Source organism: Odocoileus virginianus, chromosome 2 (genome assembly GCF_023699985.2).
Source record: "Odocoileus virginianus isolate 20LAN1187 ecotype Illinois chromosome 2, Ovbor_1.2, whole genome shotgun sequence".
NCBI lineage: Eukaryota > Metazoa > Chordata > Mammalia > Artiodactyla > Cervidae > Odocoileus > Odocoileus virginianus.
The window spans coordinates 38271325-38293996 of NC_069675.1; positions in this window are offsets into that span (position 1 = coordinate 38271325).

Genomic DNA, 22672 nt, shown 5'->3' on the forward strand with positions numbered 1-22672 from the left:
TAATGAAAAAAATTTACCTACACTTGTGTGTACATATATATACACACATATAAATACATAAATGTATATGTATACATATATGTTCAAATGTTGATAACATTTACACTTAAGGAAACAGGTGGTAATAGAAATGCAGAGCATCATCTGAGGATGGGAAAGGTATCCTGTAAGTAATAGGCCTTAATTTGAGGCTTGTAAGATGTTTCCTTGAATGGAGCTGAGTAAGGGGAATGTTTCAAGTAATGGGGAATTTCTAGCTTAATGTATACAGATCATAATGAAAAAAAAACAGTGGGGGCTTTTTGGTTGTGTAATTTAGAAACTGTTGGCAGAAATTAATGTGGGGTGACCAAAAAAGAAAGAGAGTAATTTAACAGTTACATCTCAGTTAATAGTACTCTTCTAGTTGTCAACCTGACAGCTGAAATACCCATAGAAAAACTGACACAAATCTTTAAGCATCTGACCATCGTCATGGAAGAATGGTATGTAAAGTCTAAACAAGGTGCATATCGAGTTTAAACAGGATGCATCTAACTGTATTCTCCTACCATTCAGCCTCCTTACTTCCTGCAGGTATCCTGTGTAAATTAAAGTAGGGTATTTGGACTTGGTTTATTTACCATTTATATCCATTACAAAATTTTTTCTTAGATTGATACTGAGAGTTGACAAATGAGAATATGTAGGAAAAAATAGGAATGAACTCAGTAGTTTCACAAATGCGTTTTTGAAACAAAGTCTACATAATTTATTTCTCCATTAAAATTCACAACATGAAAGCCAATTTTTGTTTTCTTAATAACAGATGAAAATTGTTTTTTAAGGTCTTTACATGCCAGCATATCACCTTTTCCCTGGTCTAATACTAAGTGACAGCCTCGTATTGAGCAATTTTAAACCAGGTCTTCGATTTACTGCAGACATGTCGAAATTTGTGATAAGTGAGATAGATATTTAATGACACCTAATGTGTAGTGATCCAGTATACTATAGGTGGTTTGGCTTAGAAAAGACTTGCAAACATTATGCCACCAAAGCAGAGAGCTGAAAGCTTAGCATAATTTCTTTCCATAAGATATTCAGCTGCAGAAAGATTTCATAACAAAAAGATCAAGAAAATAATACATTCACTTGAGAACGTGAAAATTACCTCGGAACTTAACCTTGCTATTTGCATTCCATCTTGGACATGCCAAGGTGTTCGGAACTTAAGTTTTACTCTTTCTGTTTAGTGAAGGTTCCAAGGTTTCAAGAGAATAAATACTTATTTCTGAGCAAGCATACTTCTGAATTTAAAAAAGAATACACAATTATTCTAAATAATCATCAGAATATGAATATATCTATCAACATTCTAACACTATGTGTATATAACTCTAGGATAAAATATCCTTCATTTTATGTAGCTAATAGATTTGTTATCTTTAGATCAAAATATTTATATGTATATACACGTGCATATATTAGAAAAATACAATAAATAAAACATAAGAATCACTAATGATGTGTTCCCTCTGAGACTTTGATTTATCTATAAACCTATATAAAAATAAGATATATATATATATCTTATATCTTACTATATATATCTTATTTATATACATATCTTATTTTTTCCTACAGATTGAATTTTCAAATATTTAGGAGACTAACACAGACTTACACCAACCTCTACCCTTAAAGAACAGTCTTATTTTATATAGACATCATCGTTCTAGAGGGAGAAAATATAAGTGAAACAGTGGGAGAGGAAAGGAGCATTTGCCCAGCAGGTTAGATCAGCTACAAATATGTTGACAAATAACAGCACAAGGGGTCTCAGAAAAGGAAGAAATAGACAGCAAAAGAGTTAAGTATCGATAAATAGATCTGTTTTCATCAAACAGAAAAAATCTATAATTGATTCAATTGAGAACGATAGTTAGATCAGAAAAACTTGCAGAAACAGACTGTATTTATTGAGAGGAAAGTTTTTATCTTATTCAATTAAGATTAAAAGGCCTGAGTATGACCCCACTCACACCAATGGACAAATCATCAAAACAGAAAATTAATAAGGAAACACAAGTCTTAAATGATACATTAGGTGAGATAGATCTCATTTATATCTTTAGGACATTCCATCCAAATGCAGAAGAATACACCTTCTGGAGTGCACATGGAACATTCTCCAGTATAGACCACATCTTGGGTCACAAATCAAACCTCAGTAAATTTAAGAAAATTGAAATCATATCAAGCATCTTCTCGGACCACAATGCTATGAGACTAGAAATCAATTACAAAAAAAACTGTAAGAAACACAAACACATGGAGATTAAACAACACATTTCTAAATAACCAATAGGTTAGTGAAGAAATCAAAAGGGAAATCAAACAATTTCTAGAAACAAATGACAATGAAAACATGACAACTCAATCTATGGAATGCAGCAAAAGTAGTTCTAAGCAGGAAGCTTATAGCAATACAATCCTACCTCACGAAACAAGAAAAACACCAAATGAACAATCTAACTTTACACCTAAAACAACTGGAAGACAAGAGAGACAACAACAACAACAAAAACAAAATTAGTACAAGGAAAGAAATTATAAAGATGCAAGCAGAAATAAATAAAAAAGAAATGAAAGAAACAATAGTAAAGATTAATAAAACCAAAAGCTGGTTCTTTGAGAAGATAAACAAAATTGATAAGCCTTTAGCCAGACTCATCAAGAAAAAAAAAAGAGAGAGAAGAATCAAATCAACAAAATTAGAAATGAAAAAGGAGAGGTTACAACAGACAATGTAGAAATACAAAGGATTATAAGAGACTATTATGAACAACTAGATGGCAATAAAACAGAAAGTTCAATCTTCCAAGACTGAACCAGGAAGAAATAGAAATTATGAACAACCCAATTACAAGCACTGAAATTGAAGGTGGGATCAAAAATCTCCCAAAAAACCAAAGCCTAGGACCAGATGGCTTCAAAGAATTCTATCAAACATTTAAAGAAGAGCCAATGCCTAGCCTTCTAAAACTATTTCAAAAAACTTCAGAGGAAGGAACACTTCCAAAATCATTCTACAAGGCCACCATCACCCTAATATCAAAACCAAACAAAGACAACACAGAAAAAGAAAACTATAGGCCAATATCACTGATGAACATAGATGCAGAAATCCTTAACAAAATTTTATCAAACAGAATTCAGAAACACATCAAAAATCTAATACACCATGATCAAGTTGGGTTTATTCCAAGAATGCAAGTATTCTTCAACATACACAAATCAGTCAATGTGATACACCATATTAACAAATTGAAACATAAAAACCATATGACCATCTCAATAGATGCAGAAAAAGCCTTTGACAAAATTGCGCACCGATTTATGATTAAAACTTTTCAAAAGATGCCATATGTGATAAGCCTACAGCAAGCATTATTCTTAATGGTGAAAACTGAAAGCATTCTCCCTAAGATTAGGAACAAGACAAGGGTGTCCACTCACCACTACTATTCAACATAGTTCTGGAAGTCCTAGCTACAGCAATCAGAGAAGAAAAAGAACTAAAAGGAATCCAGATCAGAAAAGAAGTAAAGCTCTCACTGTTGGCAGATGACATGATACTGCACATAGAAAACCCTAAAGAAAGTATCAAAAAATTACTAGAGCTAATCAGTGAATTTAGCAATGTTGCAAGATACATAATCAATACACAGATATAACTTGCATTTCTATATACTAGCAATGAAAAAATTAGAAAGAGAAATTAAGGAATCAATCCCATTCACCATTGCAACAAAAAGAATTAAATATCCAGGAATAAACGTACCTAAGGAGATAAAAGAACTGTACACAGAAAATTGTAAGACACTGATGAAAGAAATCAAAGATGACATAAACAGATGGAAAGATATTCCATGTTCCTGCATAGGAAGAATCCATATTGTGAAAATGACTATACTAAAAATGCAATCTACAGATTCAATGCGAGCCCTATCAAATTACCAATGGCATTTTTCACAGAACTAGGACAAAAAATTTCACAATTCATATGGAAACACATAAGACCCAAATAGCCAAAGAAGTCTTGAGAAAGAAAAATGGAACTGGAGGAATCAACCTTCCTGACTTAAGGTTATACTACAAACCTACAGTCATCAAGACAGTATGGTACTGGCACAAAAACAGAAATATAGACCAATGGAACAAGACAGAAAGCCTAGAAATAAATCCATGCACCTATGGATATCTTATTTTTGACAAAGGAGGCAATATACAATGGGGTAAAGATAGCCTCTTCAATAAATGGTGCTGGGAAAACTGGACAGCTACATGTAAAAGAATGAAATTAGAACACTTCCTAACACCATACACAAAGATAAACTCAAAATGGATTAAAGACCTAAATGTAAGACCAGAAACTACAAAACTCTTAGAGGAAAACATAGGCAGAACACTCAATGACATAAATCAAAGCAAGGTTCTCTATGACCCACCTTCTACAGTAACAGAAATAAAAACAAAAGTAAACAAGTGGGACCTGATTAAACTTAAAAGCTTTTGCACAGCAAAGGAAGCTATAAGCAAGGTGAAAAGACAACCCTCAGAATGAGAGAAAATAATAGCAAATGAAACAAGTGGCAAAGGATTAATTTCCAAAATATACAAGCAGTTCATACAACTCAATACCAAAAAAAAACAAACAACCCAATCAATAAGTTGGAAAAAGACCTAAACAGACATTTCTCCAAAGAAGACATACAGATGGCTAACAAACACATGAAAAGATGTTCAACATTGCTTAATATTAGAGAAATGCAAATCAAAACCACAATGAGATATCACCTCACACTGGTCAGAATGGATGTTATCAAAAAGTCTACAAACAATAAACGCTGGAGAGGGTGTAGAGAAAAGGGAACACTCTTGCACTGTTGGTGGAAATGTAAATTGATACAGCCACTATGGAAGACTGTATGGAGATTCCTTAAAAATACTAGGAATAAAACCACTGTATGACCCAGCAATCCTATTCCTAGGCATAGACCCTGAGGAAACCATGGTTGAAAAAGATACATGTATCCCACTGTTCATTGCAGCACTATTTACAATAGCTAGAACATGGGAGCAACCTGGATGTCCATGGACAGATGAATGGATAAAGAAATTGTGTTACATATACACAATGGAATATTACTCAGCCACAAAAATGCATTTGAGTCAGTTCTGATGAGGTGGATGGACCTAGAACCTATTATACACAGTGAAGTGAGTCAGAAAGAGACTCACTTATATAAATATTCTAATGCATATATATGGAATCTAGAAAAATGATACTGAAGAATTTATTTACAGGGCAGCAGTGGAGAAACAAACATAGAGAATAGACTTATGGACATGGGGAGAGGGGAGGAGAGGGTGAGATGTATGGAAAGAGTAACATGGAAACTTATATTACCATATGTAAAATAGATAGCCAATGGGAATTTGCTGTATGGCTCAGGAAACTCAAACAGGGGCTTGTATCAACCTAGAGGGGTGGGATGGGGAGGGAGATGGGAGGGAGGTTCATAAGGGAGGGGATATATATATATATACCTATGGCTGATTCATGTTGAGGTTTGACAGAAAAAAACAAAATTCTATAAAGCAACTATCCTTCAGCAAAAAAATAAATTTAAAAAACTAAGAAAAGAAAAGAAAAAAAAAAAAGACCTGAGTATGTCCAGATTTACTATGCATGGGAATTGGGAAGGATATTCTCTTCTTTCCCCACCTTTTAAAGAAGGTGGCAGGGGGTGGGATGGGCAGAAATGAAAGGAAGAAGGCAGAGAAGATGAAGATGGAGCTAGGAGATTGCAGAATATCACATTATTGTTTGAAATCCTGTCTATAATTTCTCCTCTCCAGCACTCCCTGCCCACCTGTCTTCAACAGAGACTATGAGAAGACACAATATTAACTGTGAATGAGTTTCCTGTGGAAACCAGTGAAAGCAACGTGATCTAAGTCCAAGTGGTTCAGGATAAAAATGGAACACAGCTGAAGACAGCATAATGAAGTATGATGTAGAATCTCAGAGAAAGCAAACAGGCTTCTGGACTCCCATAGAGCAATGGCCACAGCTTAAGTAAAATTTAACTGAATCACCAAGGGACAGAGTGGCCCTAGTTGAATGTAGGCTATGCGTTTATATTGATTCATACCCTATGTTGGTCATCAACCATATATCCTTTGCCATTAACACATTATTATTGACTGCATAATGTTATTATGATAAAGTATTATAGGTTTTACATCCAACCCTTTCTATTTATTTCCAGTTTTTTTTTAATAAAATAGTATTTGTTCATAAATTAGGCAAACAAGTCTCTCTCACTGGGATGGAGAGAATGCCTAATCTTGGGTTGAAAAATGTTTATAAGTCACAATGATATTCTCTTTGACAATTCTCTTTGAGATAATTTGTATTAATTTCCACTGTCACCAGAAGAATATAAATGTATCTGTTTCATTATACCATTACTAACATTAGTATATTTTAAGAGTGTTTTATTTTTTAACATTAAAAATATTGTCTATAAGGATATATTCAAAGTACTTTAGAACAGTTTCAACCCTCTTTTTAACTGGGAATTTAGAAGTTATTAAGGCAAACCTATTAATACAAAGCAGACAAAACTGATCATTTGCACCAGGAAGTGGTCATTAGTTAGGATTAAGACATATCCATTTGTCGTCGTTTAGTCACTAAGCTGTGTCCGACTCTTTGCAACCTCATGAACTGTAGCCCACCAGGCTTCTCTGTACGTGGAACTGTCCAGGCAAGAACGCTGGAGTGGGTTGCCATTTCCTTCTCCAGGGGATCTTCCCAACCCAGGGATCGAACTTGCACCTCCTGCATTGCAGGCCAATTCTTTACCTCTGAGCCTCCAGGGAAGATTAAGGCATATCCATTACTTTTGACTTATATGAATGAGTTTCATATCCTTCTGAAAGAAAAGAGAGACTCAGTAGAGGTCCCAAAAGGAGACTCAGCTGGGGAAAACATGGTTTCCTATAAATAAGATGCAATGCAATATAAAAAAAAACATGTGGCCATCCCAGGGACTAAGCTGAGAGGAGCATAACAAACAGTTGAACAGACAGTTAATAACAATGTAGATCATGTAGGTCAAAAAGGAAAACATTCTTCTAGGTGTCATTTGCTTTAGAAGTCACCTTTAAGGAGACCAAAGAGGGAAAGGAAAATAAGTAATTCTAAAAAGCAGCCTGGAAAAATAAACTATGGGGAACATGTTCTTATGTTCTAGGGAGTGAGATTAAAACCAGAAAATGTCACATGAGAGCTACTGGAGGAGCCATAGGCAACACTGATCACTGTGGCCCTAGTAGTTCCAGCCAGATCAGCAATGGGGCTTAAAATAGTTGTCCCATGGAAGAGAAGTTGTAGGTTCTCAGTGCAGTGATAAATGGGACTACTTCTGGCCCATAGAGCATCTTTCTGTCCATGTAATTCTCTCTCAAACTGCTTATCCGACAAGAGATGGAAATCAGACAGGATGTGGACCTCCTTCCAAGGTTTAATTAGCTTGGATAAAGCCAAGTTCACATGGTAATAAACCTCCAGGTGTCTGCCACAAAAGCTACATAAGAGATTGTAACACATAAATTATAAAAAAAAATACATTTTGGAGAGTACAGAATTCTATTTTAAAATTCTATACAACTTTGAAGATAATCCTTGTTGTTATGCCCAAAGCAAAGAAACAAAGAGGAAAAATATTCACTTTGCATACACTACTGGCAGGATACCAGACAGTTTAGATTACAGAACAGAGAAGAGACCAGAAGAGGGAATGATGAGGGAAAATATTCATTTTCTTTAGACTGAGGACACCTAAGATGTTGCCTGTTTTTTTCAGTGGTAGGGCAGGGTAAATAGCAGCAGCTTACTCACTTCTTACATGTTTCCAGAGACCTCAACAAAAAGCAAAAATCTCTCTTGAAAAGGGGAGAGATATTAAAGAGAATATATCTTCTCAGATCAGACCAATTCCTCCATCTTAGTTTTTTTGTGTTTAAGGATGAAGTTAGAGCATCCCATTTTGCACAGAAGTAAACTTCCCTCATTTTCAAGGCTCAGGATTGAGGATCTGATGAGGGAGAGATCAAATTCTTGTTGAGAGATGTGAGTAGGCACTAGTGTTATCAACCAACACATGCAAAAAAAAAAGAGAGAGAGAGAGAGACAGGTGCTCTAAGTATACTCTTTTTTCCTAATTTATATCTCAGTTCAGTTCAGTTCAGTCACTCAGTTGTGTCTGACTCTGTGACCCCACAGACTGCAGCATGTCAGGCTTCCCTGTCCATCACCAGCTCCCACAGACTGCTCAAATTCATGTCCATCAAGTTGGTGATGCCATCCAACCATTTATATCTACTTTACATTATTTTTGCAAAATTTAACCAATTTATATCTACTCTGCATTATCTTTGTATCTGGAACTTATTTTTAATTACTCTTACATCCTAAGACATGAAGAGATACAGAGAATTTTCATTTTTACTAGCCATTGAATATTCCCTATACAGTTGAAGCTAAGAGTGGGTAATAGGTGTATCTGTTAAAGAGAATGCATTATTTCTAAAGGGTTAACCTCATATCCCATAAATAAATTTGCCAGTGTACAAAAGAAGAGACATTTCTTTGCCAACAAAGTTCCATCTAATCAAAGCTATGATTTTTCCAGTAGTCATGTATAGATGTGAGAGTTGAACCGCAAAGAAAGCTGAGCACTAAAAAATTGATGCTTTTGAACTGCGGTGTTGGAGAAGACTCTTGAGAGTCCCTTGGACTGCAAGGAGATCCAACCAATCAATCCTAAAAGAAATCAGTCCTGAATATTCATTGGAAGGACTGATGCTGAAGCTCCAATACTTTGGCCACCTGAAGTGAAGAACTGACTCATTGGAAAACATCCTGATGCTGGGAAAGATTGAAGGCAAGAGGAGAAGGGGACAACACAGGATGGGATGGTTGGATGGCATCACAACTTGATGGACATGAGTTTGAGCATGCTCTGGGAGTGGGTAATGGACAGGGAAGCCTGACTGAACTAACTAACCTCATATTCCATAAATAAGTTTGTTAGTGAAAAAATGCTTCTAAACACACCAAGATGGCATTTCCCCCTCTTTTCTAATATATGACCTCTGACAGGGAACACATGGGCCCGTACTCCCTAATGTCTGGATCTAAAACGCTTTGATAAGATCAGAAGAAATACACTGCTGAAGGACATTAGTCTTCTAACCATAGATAAGCACATGGGCAACTCATAGCAGTGCAGTCAGCCTTTGTCCTTATGAATACTTGAGAGCCACTGAAACTCTACAACCAAACGGACAGCTTAAAAACATTATGAATTTGCAGGATAAGAGGTATTTTAGTTAGTTAGTTAGTTCAGTCACTCAGTCGTGTCCGACTCTTTGTGACCCCATGAATCACAGCACGCCAGGCCTCCCTGTCCATCACAGACTCCCGGAGTTTACTCAAACTCATGCCCACCGAGTCGGTGATGCCATCCAGCCATCTCATCCTCTGTCGTCTCCTTCTCCTCCTGCCTCCAATCCCTCCCAGCATCAGGGTCTTCTCCAATGAGTCAACTCTTCGCATGAGGTGGCCAAAGTATTGGAGTTTCAGCTTCAGCATCAGTCCTTCCAATGAACACCCAGGACTGATCTCCTTCAGGATGGTTACCTCAGGACAAAGTTACAATATCTGCTTCTCCTTCATTTTGCTTAATCACTGATTGTCTCTTCTCATTCATATATCTCTGATTAGATTTCAACAAAATAAGTTCAGTTAGGATTTACAAACATTTCATTGCTATTCATTCTTTAGTGCTATACTGACAAAACTGAGAAAAACTACTCCTTAACATCGTATGGGACTTGTCTCTCCCAGTGACACATGTGACCACAAAGACTGACTGAAGACAGTGTCTCTTTATTGCTGAACACACATGAAAACACATCATCGGGTTCACTGATCTGGGTATTTTTCCTCAAGCGTATTCCTGTTTGTAATTCTGCTTCTGAGAATCTTTAAAATGCTTGAAATTTTTGTCCCCAAAGGCTTCTTTCTGCTGTTAACTCGTGGCGACACCTTCCTGGCTAGTCTGTTGCAAGCTCAGTGGCTTAGTCAAGTCTGACTTTGTGACTCCACGGACTGCAACCCACCAGCCTGCTCTGTCCAGGGAATTATTGAGGCCAGGATACTGGAGTGGGTTACTATCTTCCTGACCCAGGGATGGAACCCACATCTCCTGCATTGACAGGCAGATTCTTTACCACTGACACACCCAGGAAGCCCATGTTTCCAGAAAGGCCATTTTTCTTTCTGAGAAAAAAATACATTGAGCTCAGTGACGTCGAGTTCTGCTCAAGTTCTCAGCACTTACTATCCATCCAGTTTAGTATTTGAGCTTGATCACTGTGGCTACACACACCCACTATATGACTCATAATTATTATCATTTATCTGCCTTTCAAGATCACTACCTTTATGCATGTGGATAAAGTCAAATTATTGAATATAACTTTTATTCTTTTATTCAGTAAGTATCCATTATGCATCCTTTAGGGCCCTGCTATTCTTTAGGTCCTGATGATATAATCTCTGCCTCCACAAACCTTATGTTCTAAAATCAGAGAATGAAAAATGATAAGGGCAAAATATGGTAAGGATTAGAGAGTAATGAGAAAGAAGCAAGAAGCCTGATGTAGAGGGAAATAGAAGGAGAGTAGGTCAGAGAGGTAGTCTGGATCTTGTGTATGTTGGAACCAGCTCAAGTTATTGCATGAATTTCAGAAATTTTTTGAGCCTATTGTTGAACCATTGGTAACTTAAAATCACCTACAGTGGGAACATTTACCTAGAAATCGGCAAAGGCTACACATCAAGACTCCCTTCCCTGAGAGAACCAATTGTTAAATATTTGCCTACACAGCAGCTGCCTAGGGCATAAGGTTTAGTCATAGGTATGATAATGTACTGAGATTACAAATTTGGTGGAAAACTATGGGAGAGATGTATGCATGTCAGTAAATAATCTTTCTGGCTACTGCATTAAGAAAAGATGGTGGTGTGGCAAGGTGAGAGCATAGAAACCTTTAAGAATGCTTTTTGCAGTTATTACTGAAAATTACCCAGCTGAATAAACCAGAATTTATGAATCTTCCAGTTATTCATAAATGAGACATCCTGAGCAGATTTATATGACCTAAATCAGAGTTGTCTGAAAACAGACCTTTGGTATTAATGGCATGACTCCAAGAAATCCATGGCCTTGGATGGCTAAGAAACACTCAAACTTCTCTTTTCAAGGTACTGGAGTATCTTGCTGTTAGTGGACATTGCTGGCCCACTGATAAACTCTGGGTCACAAAGCAATTGTTTTAAATGTATATTTACTCCTAATGAAGTTTTAAAGTACATCAATGCTACATTTGTCCTAAAACTCTCAAAGGAAATGCTCAGACATTCATAAAATTGAGACAAGATAAAGGGAAAACAAGGAGTTTTGAAGTTTCTGAACTTACCTGTAAGCTCTCATATTTTTCTTCCCGAACTTCTTTGGGTAAAGAGAAATGGAGAAAAGGAGGATGAAATTGAACATAACCATGTTGCAAAAATTTCTAAATCTAGACTCTGGGGATGGGAGCCATCCAAAGAATCAAAGAAATTCCTCCTCTTAAAGAATTTCTCAGGCATCAGTGGTGTAAGATTAAAAGACCCTCTGTCTAATGCAGTGGTCATATTACTGTTAAATGCAATCCATTTGTCTTAGCTAAATATGTTAAGCTTACAGGTTATCTGTGATTATTGGTAATGTGTTGCTATTTGTTTTGTTTTGCTTTTCTGTTAATACAGAGAAATCAGTCAGGGTACTGACATCTTTCTGGAAGAAAGATACTATGCTTTTTTCTTATATTTAAACCTTTTGACTGAAGTACATTTATACATAGAGATCAATGATTATTCATCTGCTGTAACTAGCATTAAAGTCAAGAATATTATCAGCATCTCAGTAAGCTCCACATTATGCTCTGTCATTCCCTTTGCAAAACTAATCATTCTCCTAGTGTATACCACTTCACATCATATTATTATATACCAATACATCCTTCATCCTCATTGCTTTATAATAATCCACTGTAAGAATACACCAAGAGAATTTAATCCACTATATTGTTTATTGACATGTGGGTTACTTCCTATATTTACCTTTATAAGTAATACTGCTGTGAACACTCTACTAAATGTCTTTACAGGAACAAATATACATATTTCCTTTGGACATATCTAGAAGTGGAGTTGATGTGTCAGATTGCATGCACGTTCCACTTTGCTATATATTGTCACGTAGATTTCGAGAATATTTTCACCATTTACACACCACAGTTGTGTAAGAAATTCCAGTTGCTCTACATCCTAGCCAATATTTGGTATTATCAATCTGTTAATTTTAATGCTATTCTTGTTTGTAAATAATGATGTTTTGCCATTTATATTTTTGTTTCCTGATTACTGACAAGCAGTTGCTTCTGTATTTATTGACTAGGTATATATCTTCCTTTGTAAGTGCCACTGAAGTCTCTTGACAATTTTTCTTTTGAGGGATCTTTTTTAATTGACTTGTTGATTTGTGCAAGTTCTTCATTTTGTCCTGTGTAATACGTTTTTTCAGTATTTTAGTTATGTCATTTGATTTTAAAAGTTCATTTTTAATTCAGTACACTTTTTTTCTTAATAGCTATTATTTCTGTGTCCAGTTTAAGAAAACTTTGTATATCTCAAGGTCATGAAGATGCTCAACTAGGTTTTCTCACAGAAGTTTACTGATTTTTCTTCCACATCTAGATTGGTGATCCTACTAGAATTCACACTTGTTTATGAAGTGAAGTACAGGGCCAAGGTAAATTTTCTCCTATATAATTATCTAACTTTCCTAGGGCCTTTTATAGAAAAGAACATTCTTTTCCTACTTCGCAGCCTTTACCATAGATCAGTGAGCACATGTGTATGAGTCCGTTTCTGGCTGAAACATTGTGCTGATTGTTTGTCTCCTGGCTTCCAGTGTTTCCGTGTGATTCCTTCTTCTCCAACATCTTAACCTAAATAGCTCCAAGTAGATGTTTGTCATACTTCATCCCAATCCTCCAGCTCATTTCAAAAGACGCATTGTCTGCCATAAGCATGAATGTGCCCAAAGAAGAAGTCCACAAAGTTATCATTATTCACTTAGGTTAAAAACTGAGCCCTTGAGGAACTTAAAAGTAATACTGTGATTGCTAGAAAATTCACACTGTGACAACTCAGAAAGGATACAACCTGAGCTTCCAAGTTTACTTCTAATTCCTTGGGTAGTACCATAACTAATCCATGTTTGCACTTATAAAAAAGCAAATACAATTTGTTAAAAATAAAATTAAATTAATAAAATGTCTTTATTCATTAATCAGGGATACCAAAATAAATTAAAGGCTAATTTTTTAAGATATTGAATAAAATTGAGAATTTCAAATTCACTTAGTAAAGAGGTGTCATTTCTGAGATATCTAAGTGTATTTCAGGAATAGGACTGACTTCAAGCATCACAGCAATGTAAGAAATATTAATTTGGAAGTATAGAATTAACCAAAGTAGCACTTTGAAGTTCCTTGATGTTATAAAATCTGGAGCCAATTTAAAACTATGCACAGTGATTAAATCTTGACTCCTGACTTTCAAAAAAGTACAATTATATATAGTTAAAACCCACTAGCCTTTAAAACTGTATGTAATAGTTGGGATCCCAATAGGAAATAAGTGGTGCACTTAAATGATAATAAATCAAGGCCAGGTTACTTACAAAGGCTCTCTGTGGGTACAGCAAGCCAGAGGATAGTGCAATCACCGAAGATTAGTGGCCCTAAAGCTGCTGTGACCCTTTGGACATAAAGAGAAAAATAAACCATTACCAGAACCAAAGGAAGAGAGGTGTATAGAGAAGGCCACCTTGAGAAGTCATCTTAGTTTGAGGAGGGAAAGAAGACTTCAAATACTCTAAAACCTGTATCAGAGAACTAAATCTGGTTCTAAAGCCTTAAATTCTACTTAAATGTTTCAGGAAAAAGCCTTTAGCATTACATCATAATTCTTTCCAAATAAGGGAAACCAAGCCAAGAAAACTCTGTAGGGAGAGTTTTCTCTGCTTGGAAATAAATACCCAGAAACCCTGACCTGAATCCCCCTGTCTCTCTCCAGGCCCCTACTGACCAAACCCAACCAGAGGTCGGAGGGCATGGGAAACCACTGCTGGAGTCCATACGGATCCATCTCTCTCCAGATGCGAGGCAAAGTAGGATAGAGAGGGAGACGTGTGGGAGTTGAGTTCAGTTCAGTTCAGTCGCTCAGTCATGTCTCACTGTAACCCCAGGAACCGCAGCACACCAGGCCTCCCTGTCCATCACCAACTCCCAGAGTTCACCCAAACTCATGTCCATTGAGTCGGTGATGCCATCCAACCATCTCATCCTCTGTCGTCCCCTTCTCCTCCTGCCCTCAATCTTTCCTTTCCTATCATCAGGGTCTTTTCAAATGAGTCAGCTCTTCACATGAGGTGGCCAAAGTACTGGAGTTTCAGCTTCAACTTCAGTCCTTCCAATGAACACCCAGGGCTGATCTCCTTTAGGTTGGACTGGTGTGAGAGAGAGCCAAGCAAAAGCGATTTGGAATTTTAACTTTGCTATCATATCTGTACCTTTTTGACTCTTCTGTGAGTTTAATTATTATGTGTTAAAATGTAATTTGAAATCAATTAGACTTTGGGCATTTAAGCAGATTAGGTTCAGATAGATGATAAGTGTTTACAGTAAAAATAAATGTATATTTTGTGCATGTAAGAAAGAGATCTGGAATGAGTTTTAAGGAAGAGGCAAGGGACATAGATCCTTCAGAAAGATTCCTCAGAAGGTTCTTTTACAACAGTTATGGAAATAAAAGGGCATAATTAGTTCATCTGGGAACATTTTTGAATCCTTTAAAAACCATTTGGCATTGATATTCTCTATAAGGAAAACTAGATTAAAGAAAGCAGTAATTAAAATAGAGAGCTTTAGCTATACTTAATGGAGATGTTCTTTACTGAAATGCTAGGAATAATATTGGCTTGAAGCATTATGGTGATTTAAGAAATAAGAAGTAGGGAAGCACAGGGCTGGCTAAGGTGGAATATTTATAGACAGGTTTTGGATGTAAATCAAAACTCTACCAGGAACATTTAGAAAGGAATGGGTAGTTTATTAGGTAAAGGATCAATCTACAACTGTGAGTCAATTGAAAGTTAATAGCAACTTTGTTAAAGGTCACAGATAAATGGCTACTGTAGTTTTAATGAATATTTTATTCATGTCACCTTTAAATTAGTTACATTTGGAAAGAGTAATGATGTAATGCCAAAGGCTCCTTCCTGGAACATTAAAAGCAAGATTTAATTTTAAGGTTTTAGTACCAGTTATAGTTTTTGATACAAGGTTTTGAGGTATTTGGAGTCTTTTTTTTCTTTTTAACATTTATTACATGTTAGAATTATTTTTTAAATATTTATGTTTTACACAAATAATGTAGCAGAAAGAGCAGAGAATTTACAATAAGATAGAACTCATTTTGAACCTGAACTTCATCAGTTATTACCAGAGCAAAATTAAAGAAACTCATTTAAACCATTTCTTTGAGCCTCAGTTTTCTGAGAAATGGGAAATAACTCAAATTTTTAAGCATTAAGATAAACTTTTTAATTAATACATTTACCCTCTCCGGTTTTGTCTCTGTAAGAATAGAGCTTCTTTTCTGTGGTTCAATAGCCAGGAAGTCTAATAAAATAAAGAGATAGACCCAGAGAATTTTCCCTGTAAACACTATGATACTAAGCACTACTGAATTGAAGCCCATGGATTATGAGGACCAGTTTTAGTAGAGAGTGATAGCCAGAGAGAAATGATAGCTTACAATGATCTCCAAAGAAGAAGATTTAGCTTCGGGACCAGGGACCAGGCTTGATCCCTCAAGAGCTTTTGTGTAGCAGATGTTTTATTAAAGTGAAAAAGGGATAGAGAAAGCTTTTGACACAGACCTCAGGAGGGGGACAGAGAGTGCCCCCCTTGCTAGTGTTAGCAAGGAAGTTACATACTTTTTAATTAATTATTACAATAAATCTAAAGCATGTCTCAAGTTTGTGAAAATTTTACCAGACTCACTCCCACAAGTTACATTTTAGGATAACAGGGTTAGAATTTAACAACAGAAAGATCCTACCAGACCAGCTCCCATAATAGACATTCTAAAATATCAGGATTAGTCAGAAGGTTTTCAGGAAGGAGAAACTGTCGTCAAGCGGGATACACTGTTGTTGCATAATGCCTAGCACAGAGTTGCAACGGAGTTGTTTGTCATGGAATTACCAGTTTCAGGCTTAAAGAAAAAAAAAATGTTTTATGTGACTAAGAGTAAGGAATGTAGAGGGAAAAAAAAGTTTGTCCTTTCTTCCTTCTTGAGAATTCCAGACCCCCATCTCCTCCTCCAGAACCCCAGACCCTTCTCTCCTCGCGGATCCTTGGACTTCTCATCAACCTGCCTAGGAATCGACTGTCTCAGAAACTGCAGGGAGCATTTCTAAATGAGACTTTCAGACAAGGGAAGGAGCCTAGAGAGAAGAGGCTTGGACCTGTGAAGCAAGACCCACTTGTAAGTCAGGTATCAGGTATGAGAAAACCAGAAAAGATGAGGTAAAGGGAACAAGGTCGATGGAATGAGAATAGACTGGGGAATCCAGTGTATTCAAATGCATAGAGGACATGTGTCTTGGGTTACTTTTATAGGAAAGATTAGCAGTCACATTGTGCAGTGTCTGTTAGGTTTTGTGGGCCCCTGAAAGCATTATTCCTGCTGTAATAAGATGCCCCAAAGAGTCATGAAAATGTAGAATATTTTGATTGCCTTCCTTAGTCATCAGAGACTGAAGCTTTATTAGAAAAAGCTTGTAAGGCATTCTGAGATCAGATAATATTAGATAATATTAAATTATTCAGTAATTGAAAATTCTCATGTCAGCTGTCCACATATTTTACACTGCCCTTCAACTGAAATTGGTAAATGCCTTTTAAAAAGTAACTTTTCAAATTAAATATAAACTAAATAACTACTTGACTACTTGAAAAACAGACCCAGTTTCACCATTTTTTATGACTGAGTAGTATTCCATTAGTTATGTACACTACATCTTCTTTATCCATTCATTCATAGATGAGAACTTCAGTTACTTCCACAACTTGGCTATTGTAAATAATGTTACAATGAAAATAGGTGTGCATATATCTTTTCAAATTAGTATTTTCATATTCTTTGTATAAACATTTTGAAGTGAGATAGCTGAATACTATCATAGTTATATTCTTAATTTTTTAAGGATATTCTATACTGTCTTCTATAGTGGCTGTACCAATTTACATTCCCACCAACAATACATGAGAACTCCCTTTTCTCCACATCCTCACTAATACCTATTATTTCCTGCCTTCTTGATAACAATCATTCTGGTATATATGAGGTGATATCTCATTGTGGTTTTGATGTGCACTTCCCTAATAAGTAATATTGAACATCTTCTCATGTGCCCATTGGCCATCTGCATATCTTCTTTGGGAAAATGTCTATTCAGTTCTACCTATTTTTTAAATGGTTCTGTTGTTAGTCTGAGTTCTTTGTATATTTTTGGATATTAATCCTTTTAGTTGGACACATCATTTTCAAATATCTTCTCTCATTTAGTAGATTGTTTTTCTTTGTTTCATTGATGGTTTCCTTTAATGAGCATAGATTTTTTTAGTTCGATGTAATCCCATTTGTTTATTTTTGCTTCTGTTTCTCTTGCCTGTGGAGACATATCTAGAAAAATATTGCTAAGATCAATGTCAAAAAGCATACCACTTATGTTTCTGTCCAGGAGTTATATGGTTTTAGGTCTTACATTCAAATCTTCAATCCATTTTTAGTTAATTTTTGTGCGAGGCAGTGGTCTAGTTTTATTTTTTGGTATCTGGCTGTCAAGTTTTCCAAGCATCATTTATTGAGGAGATTATCCTTTCTCCACTGTATGTTCCTTGTCCCTTTATCATTAATTAATGGTATATATAAATATGGGTTTACTTCCAGAATCTCCATTGGGTTCCATTGATCTAACTCATTTATGTACCAGTTTGACTACCCAAATCATGTCATTTTGATTACAATAACTTCATAACACAGTTTAACATCAGACAGCGTGACACCCAGTTTTGTTCTTTTTTTCATGATTGATTTAGCTATTCAGGTTCTTTTGCAGTTCCATTTAAATTTTAGAGTACTTTGTTCTATTTCTGTAAAAAATGTTCTTGGAAAGTTGGTAGACAATGCATTGAATCTGCAGATTGCCTTAGGTAACATGGACATTTTGACAATGTTAATTCTTTCAACCCACAAATATGGGATATCTTTCATCTCTTGGTGCCTTCTTCAATTTCTTTCAGCACATTTTCAGGGTATAGATCTTTCACATCTTTGATTAAACATATTCCTAGGTATCTTATTCTTTACAGTGATTGGTATATTGGATCTTTTCTTAAATTTATTTTATATTGGTTTTGTATCTTGCAACTTTAATTGTATAGTTTTTCCATTAGTTTTGCAAATAGTGACAGTTTATTTCAGTTCAGCTTACTTTAGTTCAGTCATTCAGTCATGTCTGACTCTTTGTGACCCCACGGACTGTGGCACATCAGGCTTCCCCGTCCATCACCAACTCCCAGAGCTTTCTCAAACTTATGTCCACCGAGTTGATGATTCCATCCAACCACCTCCTTTTCTGTCATCACCTTCTCCTCCTGCCTTCAATCTTTCCCAGCATCAGGGTCTTTTCAAATGACTCAGTTCTTCATATCAGGTGGCCAAAGTATTGGAGCTTTAGCATCAGTCCTTCCAATGAATATTCTGGACTGATTTCCTTTAGGATTGACTGGTTGGATCTCCTTACAGTCCAAGAGACTCTCAAGAGTCTTCCCCACCACCACAGTTCAAAAGCATCAATCCTTTGGCACTCCGCTTTCTTTATAGTCCAACTCTCACATCCATACATGACTACAGGAAAAACCATAGCCTTGACTAAACTGACCTTTGTTGGCAAAGTAATGTCTCTGTTTGTCAATATACTGTCTGGGTTGGTCATAGCTTTTCTTCCAAGGAACAAGCGTCTTTTAATTTCATGGTTGCAGTCATCTGCAAGTGACTTTGGAGCCCAAGAAAATAAAGTCTCTCGCTGTTTCCATTGTTTCCCCAACTATTTGCCATGAAGTGATGGGACCAGATGCCATGAGTTTAGTTTTCTGAATGTTGAGTTTTAAGCCAGCTTTTTCACTCTCCTCTTTCACTTTCATCAAGAGTCTCTTTAGTTTTACTTACTCCTTTCCAATTTTATGCTCCCTTTAATTCTTTTTATTGCCTAGTTGCACTGGCTAGGACTTCCAATACTATGCTAAATAAGAATAACAAGAGTGAGTCTCCTTGTCTTGTTCCTGATCTTAGAGGGATAGCTTTCAAATTTGTACCATTGATTATAACGTTAGATGTGGGTTTGTCATAGATGGTCTTTACAAGTGTGGTGGTACATCCCTTATATATCTACTTTATTGATAGTTTTTAATCACAAATGAGTGTTGAATATTGTCAAATGATTTTACTCTATGTATTGAGATGATCTTATGTTCTTATCCTTCATTTGTTAATATGGTATTTCTCATGTTCATTGATTTGTGGATTTTGAACCATCTTTTCATTCCTGAGATAAATCTCATTTGGTCATGATATATTGTTGAATGTTACTTGCTAATATAATAAAATATTAGGATTTTTGTATTTATATTCCCTCAGAGAAATTGGTCCATAATTTTGTTTTTGTGATGTCTTTGATATCAGGGTGATTTTGGCCTCAGAAAGTGAGTTAGGAAATGCTCAACCTCTTCAATTTCGTGGGATAGTTTGAGAAGGACAGGCATTAAATCTGCTTTGAGTGTTTGGTAGAATTCACCTGTGAAGCTGTCTAGTACTGAACTTTCATTTTGGGGAAGCTTTTTGATTATTGTCTTAATTTCTGTATTAGTGACTGTTCTATTCAGATTTTCTATTTCTTCATGATTCAGTTCTAAAAGATTGTATGATTCTAAGAATCTGTTCATATTTTCTAAGCTGTCCTATCTGTTGGTATATAGCTGTTTATAATATTCTTACAATCCTCTGTATTTCCATGGTATCCACTGTTCTTTCTCCTCCTTGATTCTTGATTATATTTATCAGGGTCTTCTTGGTTTTTAGTGAGGCTAGCTAACAGTTTGTCAATTTTTTTTTTATCTTTTCAAAGAACCAGCTCTTGGTTTCATTGATATTTTCTATTATCTTTTTATTCTTCATTTATTTATGCTCTGGTCTTTATTCTTTCCTTCCTTCTACTAACTCTGTGCTTAATTTGTTCCTATTTTTTTCTTGTCACTTTAAGTGTAAGGTTATATTATTTGAGAGTTTTTTCATTTTTTTAAGGAGGTCTTTATTCCTGTGAACATCCCTTAGTTCTGCATTTTCTATATCTCATAGATTTTATGTTGTATTCTCATGTTCATTTGTTTCAGATAATTTTTATTGCTCTGATTTCTTCAATGACTCTGTAGCTGTTCAGCAGAATACTCTGTTCAATCTCAACATATTTATGATTTTTTTCAGTTTTATTCTTATAGTTGATTTCTAGTTTCATACCATTTTTACCAGAAAATATGTTTAATATGATTGCAATCTTCTTAAAATTTTTAAGACTGTGTCCAAACCTATGTTCTATCCTTGAGACAGTTCTATGTGCATTTGAGAAGAATGTGTATTCTTCTGCATTTAGATGGAATGTCCTGTACAAAATTATCAAATCCATCTGGTCTGTTGAATTTAAGACCACCATTTCTTTGTTGATGTTTTGGTTGGATAATATATCCACTGATTTAAGTGGGCTATTAAAATTCTTTACTATTATTGTGCTACAGTCCATTTCTCCCTTTAGGTATTCTAATAGCTACTTTATGTATTACCATGTTCTTATATAGGTGCATATTTGTTAGCCAATGTTATGTCTTCTTGATGAATTGACCCCTTTATATACTGTCCATTTTGACTTGTTATCTTTTTTTGGCTTGAAGTATATTTTGTCTGACATTAAGTATGCTTGGAATATCACCTTTCATCCCTTCCAATCCTTTTAGACTATATTTGTCTTAAGAGATGACGTGTGTCTTTTAGAGGTAACATAGTCTGGTCTTGTTTTTCAATCCATCCAGCCACACTCTCTATCTTTTGACTGATGAATTTAATCCAAGTACATTTAGGAGGATTACTGATTGATGAAAACTTATTACAGCTATTCTGTATTTTATTTTCTGGTTTCTCTATAGCTCCAATATTTCTTTTTCCTTATATTTCTGTCTGTCATTTTGGTCTGGTGGTTTTCTCTGATATTTTCCTCAGTTTCCTCTTTTGTTATGGTTCATGCCTCTGATCTATGTTTATGTTTCATAGTTATCTTTAGGTCTGAATAAAAATCTCAGATAAAATATTTCCTTTTCTGTTGATAGTATCTTATCTTCATTTACCAAATGAGTTCCATTCTTTTCCTTTTCTCCTTGTATGTAATTGTTCTTTCAAATTATTTCCTTTTATGTTCTGAGTTTTATAAAAAACTGAAATTGCTATAGTTATTTTTCTGCTTTCTTTTTCTCTTTCTTTAAACTTTATGCTATAATAAAGTATTGAAAACTCATTCTGACAAAGAGTTGCAATTTTCACTCAAAATTCAGTGTAGCTTTTGCCTTTCTTTTTTTCCTAGTAAAGAGCTCCTTTCAACATTTTTCAGGTGGTAAAGAATCTGCTTGCAATGCAGGAGACCCGGGTTCAATTCCTGGGTTGGAAAGATACCCTGGGGAAGGAAATGCCAACCCACTCCAGTATTCTTGCCTGGAGAATTCCATGGACAGAGGAACCTGGCAGGCTATAGCCCATGGGGTTGCAAAGAGCCAGACATAACTTTGCAACTAAACTACCACCAACAACATTTCTTGTAAGGCAGGTGTAGTATTTATGAACTCCTTCAGATTTTGCTGATTTGGAAAAGTATTTCTCCATTATATCTGAATGATAACATTTCTGGATAGAGTACTCTTGGCTAACAGTTTGTATATTTCAATATTTTGAAAATGCTATTCTACTTCCTCCTGATACGTAGGGTTTCCGCTGAGGAATCTATTTATAGCCTAATGGAGGTTCCTTTGTAGGTTACCATCCTTTTTCCTCTTGCTGTCTTTAAAATTTTTTATTTGTTATTGACTTTAGGCAATTTTAGGATTATGTGTCTTGGAGGTCTTTTTACATTGAAGTAATTATGTGTTCTCTTAGACTCACAGACTTATATACTCAGTTTCTTCTCCAAGCTTGGGAAGTTCTCAGCTGTTATTTCTTTGGATAAACTCTCTCCTTCCTTCTCCCTCTCTTTTTTTTTTTTTTTTTCTG